A 12,670-nucleotide genomic window follows, 5' to 3' on the forward strand; every position below is an offset into this window, starting at 1 on the left:
CCGCATCTTCATCTGTTTGCCTGCAGATGTGAAGAGATTAAAGTTTTCTCTTCCATCTTCAATCAAGTCGACATTTCTGATTTCTCTGCCAGCCCGCCGAGAAACAGTCAGCCGTATGCCCGCCGACAGAGCGAGGAAATGCCTCCCGTCATCACCCGAGCCTCAAGGAACCGGGTCGGAATTAAAGGACGGATGAACACACATTCTGCATCCTCATGCGATTCAAGTAAGAGGTTTACATCTGGGCAGAGATAGAATATTATAGTGTGTTATTCTTGTGTTTCAAGGTTTTTGCTTGTACAGTTTACGGACTGCCATATCCGCTCATTATTAATACTCAGGGTATTAATTATCACAAATGAGATTTTCTGTATTGTGGTCAACCAAATTGGACTGTTGTGCATTTTCGCCATCGCGGGTGAGACCGGCAACTGAGTTTGTCCATTAAAGAGTCAAAGAACGTGGGATTGTTTACAAGCTGTCCACCACGTCTTTGAGAGATAAACTAACAGCTGCTTTCTCTCCCACGATCGCGAAATCGGCTTTAGGGCCGTCACTTTATTCTCTCTCTCATACTAACCACACACACACACACGTGACCCCTCACAAACACACACACATGTGTTATAGGATTATTTTGATTTTCATATCTAATCATATCACTGTTTAGTTTGTATTTGTAAGTCGGAAGTTTATTGACTGCATTGTATTAATTATTAATTGATATTACTGCATAAATAAACTTTGTTTATATTACAAAGAGAAGTGTTTTGGTTTGTTTTGCATACACCTGTGTCATGCTGACGGGATGTCAGTGCTCGGATTCAAGCCTTCATTCATTGTTTTTTTCCCCGAAAATCGATATTCTTTGGATGTCAATTTTCCTAAGAAGACAATCTAATATTGAGACTGTTATACTATCTGGTTATTAGTCCCTGATTCCAGGGTGGTGCCCCGTCAATGTTAATCCTTATTAATATTCTGTTGATTTTTGATAATTGATAATTATCTTTGATGATTGTTGAATTTGAATGATCAATAAGCTAATGTTAATTTTAATTAATGTTTCATCGATGTTAACAATTAACGATCATCTTTGATAATTGTTGATTTAAAGGATTAAAAAAAAGCTAACATTGATTCTCATCAATGTTCTATTGATTTTAATAATTAATAATTATCTTTGATAATTATTAATTATTGCTAATAACCAAACTTGCTCCTAAACGTAGCGCACTACATTTACTGGAGCCCAATATGAGGTTTTAATGAGTTAGATTCAATTAAATTAATTTAAATATTAATTAATAACTAAAGAAATAATTATTAATTATTTCTGATAGTAACACTGATCTAAACAACCAGTAAAGCCCTACACCTGAATTGCTTCAATATTTTTTGGATAACATCAAGAGAGTGCAGATTTAAAATTCTGAAGGGATTCTTGATATCTTAAATAGTGTTGGCATGGCAGTGCATTAAATGTCATTATTTCTATGTATATTCTCATGTTTTTGAGGTACTTGGCATGCTTGAATTTTCATGATATTTTACACATACATCAGAGTTGTTGGCCATTAGGCCTGGAAAAATGTTAACACATAGGCGTGGCTGGGGAGCTCTGTAGCGCCATCTTTTGACAAAAGTGGTGAGGTCAGTTTCTTCTACAGTCACCAAAATTGCTACATATATTGTCAGACAACTTTCAAAATTACAGTCATTAGCTCCGCACAACAAGAAGTCGGCCATTTTGGATTGAATATGCATTTTTTTGAAAATTGCAGGCCCTGAACTTTTGAAAACTCCTAGGGGATTCATGTGACTGTCACCAAATTCAAGCAACTGTATGTCAAGACATCACTGATGTAATTTTGTGAAAGGATTCTTGATAGCTTAAATAATGTTGCCATGGTAACGCATCAAACTTTATTATTCTTTTATTTGTATATTTGAGTGTTTTGAGGCTGTTAATATGCTTAAAATGTCATTAAATTCGGCACACACATCAGAGTTGATGACCTTTAGGCGAAGGAAAAAGCTAAGACATTGGTGTGAAGGGGGGCTCAGTAGTGCCCCTTTTGACTAAAGTGGTGGGCTCAGTTTGACCTACAGTCACCAATCACGATACATATATAGTTCTCATCAAGCCAGACAGCTTTTTATATTTCAGTCATTAGCTGTGCCCAACAGGAAGTTGGCCATTTTGGATTTAATGTGGATTTTTTGAAAATCGCAGGCTCTGAACTTTTAAATGCTCCTCCTAGAGAAATCATGCGATTCTCACCAAATTTGTTTAACATGATGCCAAGATATTGTAGATGCTACATTGTGAACGGATTTATGATATATCAAACGGTGTAGCCATGAAGAGGCAATAAATCTATGACAAAAAAAAGGGAAATAGGAAGTGTCTCATAACTTCTGCGTGCATTGACAGATTTAGATCAAACTTGAGCAGTATGTTTGGTCATGTCGGCTAATAGCATTGATGTGGCTATTGTCGGTCACGGTTGTAGCACCACCATCTGACAACAGGAAGTGTGACACTTTGTGTGACTTTGAAATAGTCCTCTTATATTTACCCTCTCAAATGCGTGCGCCCACCATGCTTTGTTTTCCTAGAGCCACCAGGTGGTGATGGCGCTGTAGTGCTTGGGCCCCTTAATCGCTGCTTGCAGCTATATTATTATTATTATTCCGCCATTAAAGCCCATAGAACCATACATAGTAAAGTTATTAAATTTGGCACACTGAACCAAATTTGGGATCTCTATATTCAACGCTCTAGTGCCACCAACTGTTCAAAGTTGCACTTATGTTTATGCTCATAACCATAAGGCCTAGAATCAAAATTATTTTTTTCCTATGATTCTTTGGCTCGTGCCAAGTCGAATGCACACCATGGTTTAAACTACCATCTGACTAGATTTTCTGGCATTTAGAATTTTCCGAAAAACCTTCTTTTTCAAACTCCTCCTAGGCCGTAACTCCGATTTGCATGAAATTTGTCGAGATATTAAAAGCTTTTTGATAGACCAAACCATTCTCGAATAACGCTTTAATGAATTTGACGGCAAGCAGGCCAAAATGGTCGTGAGGCCATGCTTAGGCATATTGTCACCAAACTTGGTATCGGGACTGCGCCACCTAGAGGTCAGGAAATATGAAAAATAGCCATTTTTGCTTATAACTCCTGAATAGTTTGACCTAAAATTATAAAGCTGGTCTCTTTAGATTCCATGGGGCATACTGAGTTGAACGATGGTTTATTAGTTTTAAAAGCATGTAGCACTATTGTTAAGCTTTAAAGAAGAACAGGCATGCTTAAATAAAAAGGTGTGTGTGAGAGTTTGCTTTAGGTGCGTGTGTTTGTGTGTGCATAGTTTTGTGTGTGTTGCTCTTGTGTGTGTCTGTGTGTGTGATAAATGAGCCAAAACAATAAAAGGTGGCCCCATACTGAAAAATGCACACTGTCAAAGACAATAAATAACTTCAAGCCTCATCACCTTCCAAGGGGAAAAAAAACTTTCACCACATGAATATGCAAATACATCAGCAAGTTTACGTTTGTTTACAAAGTTGCTGCTTTTGTGTTGAGCAATTAAGAGTGCAAACATTTCTTTCTTCTTGCTCGTCGCTATGAATACGCATATCTGTAGAGATGATATTGTAGGGCTTTACTGGTTGTTTAGATCAGTGTTACTATCAGAAATAATAATTATTTCTGTAGTTATTAATCAATATTTAAATTAATTAATTGGATCTAACTCATTAAAACCTCATATGGGACTCCAGTAAATGTAGTGTGCTACGTTTAGGAGCAAGTTTGGTTATTAGCAATAATTAATAATTATCAAAGATAATTATTAATTATTAAAATCAATAGAACATTGATGAGAATCAATGTTAGCTTTTTTTTTAATCCTTTAAAATCAACACTTATCAATTGTTAACATCGATGAAACATTAAAATTAACACTAGCTTATTGATCATTCTAATTCAATCAAAGATAATTATCAATTATCAAAAATCAATAGAATATTAATAAGGATTAACATTGACGGGGCACCACCCTGAAATCAGGGACTAATAACCGAATATTAAAACAGTCTCAATATTAGATTGTTTTCTTAGGAAAATCGACATCCGAAGAATATCGATTTTCGAATAAAAAAACAATGAATGAAGGTTTGAATCCGAGCACTGACATCCCGACAGTGCGAGGAAGCGTAAGGCAAATCAATCAGGCAGTGCTCAATTTCCCTAAGATAATTGTCGATGTTTGAATCTCGATTATTTGGGTTAAAGCTTTCTATGTCCCCTGCGAGGGACTCGAGTTGTCGGATGCGCAAGCGCTGGTGTCGGTATGACCACGGGTCGTCCGAGTCATCCGAAACATCATAGTCACTCGGATCGCTATAGCGATGAGGACGACTTCCTCCCCTTTGTGGTGGGGAAGGAGTCCAGTCGACGCATGGGGGTGGACCCCGGGTTGCGTACAGCTCCCTGGCTAATGGGATCTTTGAGCCACTTACACCACTCTGGGCTTGAAAATAATTGTCCCCTCTTCGTGGTGTGGAATCAGTCGGTTTGAAACGCACGGTGTCGTGACTGAAAAATGACTGAGGAGGGCAACTATAAGGAGGGGCACCTGCATCCAACCAGCGGGCCGCTGGAGGATTTTGAAAGGTGTCTTGGAGGACGAAGTCAGAGACTGTACCACTAGGGGCAGCTCGGCTCCTAGCGTGTGTTCCTGGGTTTCTCAGGGGCACATTTCTACGCATATCGCTAAAAAGGGAGCCCTCTTCTATGTCAGATGTCGTGCGGTGCGTTTCAGCTGCACTTACCTGATCTGACTCTACTTTTAGCTGGGCAGCTTGAAGCTGCCTGCGCAGGGCTTCGTTTTCCTCCTGCATCCAGGCATTATCTTCCTGTGCCTGGACTTTCTCAGCTTGAGTGCACCTAATTTCTTGGTGCAGGCTGAGATTTTCATTCTGCACCGCTTGATAGCTGCTCTGCAGCTGTGCGAGCTGGGCCTGGTGCTCGGCGGTTTGCAGTTGGGTTTTGCGGTGATGAAGAAGGAACATTTGGCCCACAAGGTCCAGGATTGTGCGCATTGGCTTCCCGACCGGGTTGTTGACATAATCAACTTGTTCCTGCAATGCTTCATCACAACGACTAACATTGTAGCCGTTAAGGTTATCTCTCTCCTCTATGGAGAGACGAAGGACAGCAGCAACTACATCTTGCAGTGCTGGGTCGACTAACCTCTGTGGAGCTTTAGCTCCAGTCACGCAGGGCGATTGGTGACTCATTTTACTGGGGCCGTAAAAATTCTTGTGATAGTGGCTCTGACAGCTTGTTGTTTTACAGTTGATATAATGCTAACACGAAAGCACAGTTGAGAGGCTTCGACCTGTGGCTTACGGTCTTTACTGTTATGTAATGTGCAAATTTCACTGTGTTCTCTCTTTGGTGGATGTCAGTGAAGTGACTTGGCACCTCTCTGTAACATTTAGATGAAAGCGTTAGGAGTTAAATAATAACAACAGCAGATTTTAAGCAGACTATAGTAAATTTTCCAACCCCTAATTCACTCTTAAGAGCACTTTCACACCACACTGGCTTATGTTTGGCAAGTTTTGAGAAGTAAATTGTCAAACAGAACCAAACTTTGAAGTAAGGATTTCAAGTTATTACTTTGGATTCTTATGCATACACACTGTGACAGAACTGGCACGTAGGATGCCTCACACGGGGCACCAATTATTATGTAGGGCTTTACTGGTTGTTTAGATCAGTGTTACTATCAGAAATAATAATTATTTCTGTAGTTATTAATCAATATTTAAATTAATTAATTGGATCTAACTCATTAAAACCTCATATGGGACTCCAGTAAATGTAGTGTGCTACGTTTAGGAGCAAGTTTGGTTATTAGCAATAATTAATAATTATCAAAGATAATTATTAATTATTAAAATCAATAGAACATTGATGAGAATCAATGTTAGCTTTTTTTTTTAATCCTTTAAAATCAACACTTATCAATTGTTAACATCGATGAAACATTAAAATTAACACTAGCTTATTGATCATTCTAATTCAATCAAAGATAATTATCAATTATCAAAAATCAATAGAATATTAATAAGGATTAACATTGACGGGGCACCACCCTGAAATCAGGGACTAATAACCGAATATTAAAACAGTCTCAATATTAGATTGTTTTCTTAGGAAAATCGACATCCGAAGAATATCGATTTTCGAATAAAAAAACAATGAATGAAGGTTTGAATCCGAGCACTGACATCCCGTCAGCACAACACAGGCGTATGCAAAACAAACCAAAACACTTCTTTTTGTAATATAAACAAAGTTTATTTATGCAGTAATATCAATTAATAATTAATACAATGCAGTCAATAAACTTCCGACTTACAACTACAAACTAAACAGTGATATGATTAGATATGGAAATAAAAATAATCCTATAACACATAAGGTGTGTGTGTGACAGTGTGTGTGTGTGTGTCAGTGTGGTTAGTGAGAGAGAGAGAGAGAGAGATGATTAAGTGACAGCCCGAAAGCTGATTTCGCGATAGCTGGAGATAAAGCAGCCGTGTTCATCACTCAGAGACGCGGTTTTACGAGCAGGGCTCGTAAAAGTCCCTTGTTATTTGACTCTTTAATGGATGAACTCAGTTGCTGTCTCACCCGCGATGGCGAAAATGCACAACAGTCCAATTTGGTTGGACCACAATACAGCAAAACAAATTCGTGATAATTAATACCCTGAGTATTAATAATGAGCGGACATGGCGGTCCGTAAACTGTACAAGCAAAAACCTTGAAACACAAGAATAACACACTATAATATTCTATCTCTGCCCAGACGTAACCTCTTACTTGAATCGCATGAGGACACAGGTAGAATGTGTTTTCCTCCGTCCTTTAACTCTGACCCGGTTTCTTGAGGCTCGTGTGATGACTAGAGCCGTTTCCTCGCCCTGTCGGCGGCCGGTACGGCTGTTGATTCTCGGCGGGCTGGCGGAGAACTCAGAAATGTCGACTTGATTGAAGATGGAAGAGAAATCTTTAATCTCTTCACTTCTGTAGGCCAACGGATGAAGATGCGAATTGCTCGGCGGTCTCCTTCGGATCCGTTAGAGTGTTCGGTTGAACACAGAGTAATCTCAACTCGTCCAGCGAGATGGAGATTGTATGGCTACAGTTTCAAGTCGGACATTACTTCCTTATGCCACGAGGTTGCACCGGAGAGCAGCAAAAAGCTACGTCCGTATTCGGTGAACGAAGTCGCCGGAAGCCACTTTGGAAGCATTTCAGAATTATTTGAAGTCCTGATGATGTCATGTTTGAGGGACGTTCTGTTGTGTGCCTCATCCAATAGGAGTTGAGAGCTCGATCCTTTAGAGGGCAAGGCTTCAAGGATCTGTAGTCTGTTTTGGACTCCCTTTGTTTGATTTTGGCGCGATTTTTATCAGTACAACATCTGACTTAGAAGGAGGGGGCTTGAGGAATGTTTTTTATGACTGTTAGGCCTGCCTTTGTCTTCTATCTGAATACATGAGGCCCAACAATATGTAAAAGCCGGCAAATGCATGCAGATTATTAATGCAAATGCCATGCAACTTTTTCCATTGTTGACATGAAAGCAATGAATGCCAGATTCAGCATATCCTGTGGGTTGTGGGTTGCGGCCAGGCTGCAGACTGCACTAAGACCCATGATCCTATCTTCCCCTAACTCTAACCGCATTATCTGAACAGTGGCGCAATCGAGGTGATCAGATCCAGGGCCAGAGACAGGGGACAGGCATTGTCACAACACATGAGATGATTTGCTAGCATCAAAGCACCCCCCTGCCTCCATCTGAAATATTAATAATTCTAATAAGGATGATGATGACCAGGGCAGAGCAGTCTTTACAAGCAGCCCCGTCCGCAGGCTTTTTGGAGTGACCTTGTGCTCCCTGGATCTTCCGTCCGAATACACATACTCACACATTTGGACACAACCATGCAAATCAGTCTTGGATGTGCTCTGCAGGGAGGCAGCGGTCGATCCCCTGCAGACAGAACACTGTCCTTCTCCCTGACCTGTGTCACCCGAAATCAGCATTCGCTCTTCAGCAGCCCCCCTGACCCGCGCATTAGCATCCATGCGCTGAGCACTGTTTGCTCACTGTTTAATGCAGTATTTTATATTTTATAGGCCTCAGCAGAGAAAATGGAGGGACTTTCCTAGGGGTAGGAAATGCTTATTGTTGTAATCTTTTAATTAACTTCTGCCTGACATTGCTGGAGTATTTTAAGGGGTTTGTTTGGCATGATGCTGAAATTTTTCATGTATTGGAGAGAGCAAGTTAAACTTAAGGGGGTTGTTCACCCAAGAAAATAAAAATAAAATCTGTCATCATTTGCTTACGCTTATGTGAGTCCAACCTTGTATGACTAACAGAACTTCAACACAAAAGGTGAGTTTTTGAAGAAATTCCTGGCCACTTTGTTCCATATAATGAGTATATGGGGACTGCCGCTGTCTATCTCCAAAATTATTTTTTTTAAAGCTATGTAAACCAATCTCTTCTGGCATGAAAGGAGTCAAATGGCACCAACATTCCATATTTTATTCCATTGTAGTAGTCCATTCTGAAGTCCATTTCAGTGCTTCATTACAGATTTTCAGTGAACAATTTCAATTTCGGTCTGTTTCTTACACAGAGCTATTGCATGGCTTTAGAAGACTTGGTATACGGGTCATATGGACCATTTGTATGATACTTTTGTGGTGCTTTTTTGTCATTTGGGAGCTTGACAGACCCAATACCCATTTACTATCATTGTATGAAAAATAGCATCAAGGATATTCCCACAGAAGAAAGAAATTCGACAGGTTTGGAATGAAATGAGGGTAAATTATGACAGAATATTTCTTTAATGTCGGCATGATTGTATGTGTGTGAGCATAAGTCAATATCCAGAGAAGAATTTCTCTCCTCCTTAAAAGATGTTTTCATGTCAATCTAGATCAATGCCTTTTTATTTCTTTAAACAGTGCGGGATCAATAATCGGCAGCGGTGAAGAGTGTGACCACCGAATGACAAGCTATGTGCAGAAAATGACCAGGCTCTTACTTCCAGAGATTGGCCAAGGAATAGATTAGTGCTCTGCAACATCACTTCAACTCCCAGGCCAGACTGTGTGTGTGCCCCCACTCCACATTTGTGTTTAATCTTATTTAAATTAAAGGGACTTTGGCAAGAAGGTGTCAGGGAGTGCCAGCCTGCACTCTGAAGCTGGGGAGAAGGATAATGCCCAGCTCAGTGGCAGTGAGTTGGGGGAGGTGGGAGGCTGGAGGGAGGGGAGTCCGATCAAGCCTAGCAGGAAGCTCCAGATGTGAGGCCACTGAGTTGACAGCACTCGCTCCCTCCGGGAAAGAGTGTGGTTAGCATAGCAGAGAGAAAGCAGAACAGAGAAAGAAAGACAAAGAGAGACAGAGAAAGACCTATAGGCTTGTGTAATTTATTCTTGTGAGATGTTTTGAGTAAACCATAAGTGGAGAAGAAGGGAGAGTCTATGAAATGTGAAGGTGGAAGGTTTATACGCAGAAGAAGAAATGATTATAGAGAAAGTAGTGAACATAGCCAATCCAGAGGTTACTGCAAATGATCAAACTTATATAGACTTTTTAGAACCTGGCCTCAGAGAAACACATTACTATACCTACTGTGCAAAAGTTTTAGGCACTTGTGAAACATGTTGCATAGTGAGGATGCCTTCAAAAATAATGTCATAAATAGTTTTCATTTATCAATTAATGTCATACAAAGTCCAGTAAACATAAAAAAAGCTAAATCAATATAAAGTGTGACCACATTTGCCTTCAAAACAGCACCAATTCTCCTAGGCACACCTGGACACTTCTTGGAGAATTCACCACAGTCTTAATTGCTTCTGTCTCTTCATGTAATCTCAGACTGACTCGATGTTCAGTGGGGGGAGTCTGTGGGGGCCATGCCATCTGTTGCAGGGCTCCCTGTTCTTCTATTCTATTTGCAAAAGGAACGTTTGGGAGTCTAAAATGTATATTTCCTTTTGGCACACTAAAGCTGAAGATATAAAAAACCATCTTGACAAATGTTTGTGTGAAACATCTTATGTGCCTAAGACTTTCGGCCAGTACTGTACTTTGTTGTAAAATGATTTTTTTACGTGGCACGTTATACTTATCGCGGCAGTTTCCTGGTGAAATTAACACTAGAGATTCTAAAACAACAATGATTTCTAGGGGCAGATTATCAGTTCAGAAATATTTAATTTTTGTCCTGTTCCTAACACTATGATATCTTATGACATAAAAACACTTTTACTATAGCGAATGACTTGTAAGGCACTAAATTTAAACTTTTGCATTAAATAACCAACTACATTTACAGGTTTGTTAAAAAGCAGTCACACTGAGCAGGAGCTCAACTGATAGAGTGTTGTGTAAGTGACGCAAACGACTAAGATTTGAGTCCTGAGGAGCATGCAAGTTGACACGTGAAACACCACAAAATAATGTGGTTGCTATATCAATTTCATATTTCATGTCACATTTGCATTTAACACTACCAGTCTGATTTAAGTTTAAGGTATAGGGTAGGGAGGTCGTTGATTTAAAATTCAATAAAGCATTAACCTTAAAGGGATAGTTAACCCGAAAATGAAAATTCAATAATTGTTTACTCACCCCTGTGTAGTTATAACCCTATATGACTTTCTTTTTTTTTTTTTCCCACTTTTTAAATTTTTCCCAGTGTGTGTAGACAACCACAAGATATGGTAAAAGACCATCCTCTCATTTCTTTCCTTTCCCCATCAATAAAAAACAGTGTCTCTGAACGAGCCGTTCAGGTTTGCAGCCCCTTATGACGTCAAAATGGGAAAGGTACCACCCATGGCTGGCAAAGAGATCTGCCCGAGTAGCTTAGATCCGCCCTCATTAAAACCTGAGTGAGCAGCGCAGAGTCCACCATATTTAGCTCCTCGCTAGAGCCGCTTGTGCTAACTCGGACTGCTTCATCAACGATGGTCAACACAAGGCTGGATTTGCTTCAAAGCTAAGGATCAAGAATGGATCGATACCAACTCTTCTTGACCCAACTTCAGATTTGCAAGTCGTAAGTTTCGCACTTTATACTTTTTTAATGTTGTCAGTCTGGCTTTCTGAATTTGCTTGTTTGCACGTTGCGCAAAAAACACTTCTTGTGAAAACATTGTGCTTTGTGTAACGTAGCAACTAGTCCCTAGCGACCTTATTCCATAACAATGAAACTGTAGCTCTGTTTCGGTTATGATGTAAACTGATTGGCATCCTCCACAGTCCCGCTTGAGTGGTCATGCAATGAAGATTTTCCGTATAATAAAACAAGTAATTATTTCAAAAACAATTATGAAATGATAGTGGTATTTTTGACAACTATAGCTGTTTTTGATATTTCATAACTCGACCTTTGTTATGCACAATATAGTAAGATGATTGACAGTGTGTTCTCCGTGTTATTTATAATTTTTTAACTGTTTAAGTTCTCCTGCATTGTGGTTGCCGGGGTATCCATGGCACCAGCAGGAAAGGCACAGCCCACTTCCAGAGAGGGGTATGGGGAGCAGCAGCTCCTTTGCATTTAAAGCTACAGACACTAAAACAGTCTGTTTGAAACAGGGCTACAAAACAGGGGTATAAAGGCATGGTTGAATAAACGATCTGTGAGGTATTTTGAGCTGAAACTTGACAGACACATTCTGGGGACACCTGAGACAGCTCATTTCTGTGTATTTATTGCCCTGTGTATTTATTGTCCTATGTATCTATTGTTCTGTTCTGTGTATTTATTGTCCTGCACTCTGTTGTGTATTGCACTTTATGTAGTCTTGCATACTGTTCTGTGTTGCACCATGGTCCTGGAGTAATTTCATTCCAATGTATATAAGCTATAAAGAAGAATATAGAGAAATGACAATAAAAACCCACTTGACTTGACATATTATATCATGTAAAAAGGGGCATAATATGTCCCCTTTAACGCAAAGGGAGAAATTGTGAATAAAAAAATTATGCTCAGTGATGTCATACATTGGCAGTTTATGTTGACTACCTCTTCAAGCTTCAAAAGAATGCAAAAATATAATTCAGAAGTCTAATAAATTATTCCATGAAACTCATGATTGTTATAAAAGCATACGATAAGATTTGGTGAGAAACAAACTGAAATCTAATGTATTATTTAGTGAAAATGTTCACTGACTGTTGATCTCCTGTGTGCATTCATAATGGGGCACAAGAGCAACAGTTCACGCTGTGCCCTCGTGACATTGGGGCATTCAAGTGAAAAAGATTTTGTTTATCTAAAAACTGGTCCACTATAGTGATAGTGGCAAAAGTACACAACACAGCTGCACACAAACCAGAGAACAGAACTTACTAAACATGTCTGAAGAGTTTGAAGTTGAAGAATTTATGTATTTCTTTGCCCAACCTTATTTTTTTTAACGGAGTACTAGGAAACCAAACATCGTGTCCAAAACTAACGGCAAACGACACACAATAAGAGGTATATTTTCTATGGTAATCAGAGTTTTTGTCCTAACCAGCAGTGAGGA

This window comes from Myxocyprinus asiaticus, chromosome 21 (assembly GCF_019703515.2).
Source record: "Myxocyprinus asiaticus isolate MX2 ecotype Aquarium Trade chromosome 21, UBuf_Myxa_2, whole genome shotgun sequence".
Lineage (NCBI taxonomy): Eukaryota > Metazoa > Chordata > Actinopteri > Cypriniformes > Catostomidae > Myxocyprinus > Myxocyprinus asiaticus.